Raw genomic sequence first — 2,500 nt, 5'->3', positions numbered from 1 at the left:
CGCCTGCCGCCTCCGTCGGCCGGCGCGCCTGCCACTGGCCGCCCCCACCAGCCGGCTGTAGCGCGTGCGCCCACGCACCGCGCGGCCAGCACGCCGGGAGGCCCCCCCTCACCGGCCGGGGACGGTCCCACCCAGCCACCGCCGCGTATCGCTTCACACCCAGATGCCATTCACGTTCGTGGGCATGGTGGGTATCGCTGGAACAACCGGTTGGTAGCTCAACCGATCGTCGCCATCACTGATTCACCTCTAGCGAGAACAACCGCACCACAACGGTTTACCAGTTGTTCATTTGCATAACGTCACCAGCAAACGTAGGCGTCCATCGCCATTTGCAAATTCAACGATTGTTGCATGCCTGTGTCAGGTGTCACGACACACTATGTCTGCCCACATACACGCAACAACATGTGCACGCTTCGCGAACACGTGGAAGGTGGCCCCCGTACGTATGCGATGTCCATTGCGCGAACGACTGTCAACCGGCCTCTGTCGCATGTCGCAGATGTGGAACGCAGTGCACCATGCTATCACGGTGTGTGAGAAGAGACGACTACGTCTGACAACACGCGCCACTACATCAACAGACGGCTCATGCTGATCGCCATCCAGGGCATACCACACTGCAATCCAGCTCTTATAGGGAGACGACACGTAGCTGAGTGCACAACATTTGGACCGCATGGTTCGCCGTTGTTGGCGCAGTCGTTGTACGGTCACATGTACCACGATGTATCATTCAGTACATGAGGACCAATGTGCAGTACAGTGTGTGATTTGGACGTACAACATCAGCGGACAGTTGACACAGGCCGTACCACAGCGTAGGCTAAGTGCTTCGCACATGCGAATGCCAATGAACAACTGCAAATGCCAATGAACAACTGCAAAGGGCATTGAGCATGTACGTCCTGCTGCCATCCACATTACAGTGTATAGCTGCAAGGTGTTTAACATGAAGCGATACACTGGGGACCGGGCAGTGCGAGTAGCAAACTATATTGCGGGGGTTGCAGTTAGGCAACACTACACTAATTTAACGCGTCGTATGACAATTACAGAGCAGGTTAAGGCCCAACGTGTGTTGGGTTAAGGCCCAACGTGTGTTGGGTTAAGGCCCAACGTGTGTTGGGTTAAGGCCCAACGTGTGTTGGGTTAAGGCCCAACGTGTGTTGGGCTAAGGCCCAACGTGTGTTGGGTTAAGGCCCAACGTGTGTTGGGTTAAGGCCCAACGTGTGTTGGGTTAAGGCCCAACGTGTGTTGGGTTAAGGCCCAACGTGTGTTGGGTTAAGGCCCAACGTGTGTTGGGTTAAGGCCCAACGTGTGTTGGGTTAAGGCCCAACGTGTGTTGGGTTAAGGCCCAACGTGTGTTGGGTTAAGGCCCAACGTGTGTTGGGTTACGTTAAGGGGCAATGTGGGTTACGTTAAGGGGCAATGTGGGTTACGTTAAGGGGCAATGTGGGTTACGTTACGGCGCAATATAGGTTACGTTACGGCGCAATATAGGTTACGTTAAGGCGCAATATCGGTTACGTTAAGGCGCAATACAGGTTACGTTAAGGCGCAATACAGGTTACGTTAAGGCGCAATACAGGTTACGTTAAGGCGCAATACAGGTTACGTTAAGGCGCAATACAGGTTACGTTAAGGCGCAATACAGGTTACGTTAAGGCGCAATACAGGTTACGTTAAGGCGCAATACAGGTTACGTTAAGGCGCAATACAGGTTACGTTAAGGCGCAATGCAGGTTACGTTAAGGCGCAATGCAGGTTACGTTAAGGCGCAATACAGGTTACGTTAAGGCGCAATACAGGTTACGTTAAGGCGCAATACAGGTTACGTTAAGGCGCAATACAGGTTACGTTAAGGCGCAATACAGGTTACGTTAAGGCGCAATACAGGTTACGTTAAGGCGCAATACAGGTTACGTTAAGGCGCAATACAGGTTACGTTAAGGCGCAATACAGGTTACGTTAAGGCGCAATACAGGTTACGTTAAGGCGCAATACAGGTTACGTTAAGGCGCAATACAGGTTACGTTAAGGCGCAATACAGGTTACGTTAAGGCGCAATACAGGTTACGTTAAGGCGCAATACAGGTTACGTTAAGGCGCAATACAGGTTACGTTAAGGCGCAATACAGGTTACGTTAAGGCGCAATACAGGTTACGTTAAGGCGCAATACAGGTTAGGTTAAGGCGCAATACAGGTTAGGTTAAGGCGCAATACAGGTTAGGTTAAGGTACGACATAGGTTAGGTTAAGGTACGACATAGGTTAGGTTAAGGTACGACATAGGTTAGGTTAAGGTACGACATAGGTTAGGTTAAGGTACGACATAGGTTAGGTTAAGGTACGACATAGGTTAGGTTAAGGTACGACATAGGTTAGGTTAAGGTACGACATAGGTTAGGTTAAGGTACGACATAGGTTAGGTTAAGGTACGACATAGGTTAGGTTAAGGTACGACATAGGTTAGGTTAAGGTACGACATAGGTTA

The sequence above is a fragment of the Schistocerca americana genome, unplaced genomic scaffold (genome assembly GCF_021461395.2).
Source record: "Schistocerca americana isolate TAMUIC-IGC-003095 unplaced genomic scaffold, iqSchAmer2.1 HiC_scaffold_177, whole genome shotgun sequence".
NCBI lineage: Eukaryota > Metazoa > Arthropoda > Insecta > Orthoptera > Acrididae > Schistocerca > Schistocerca americana.
Note: the sequence above shows the minus strand (reverse complement) of the source record.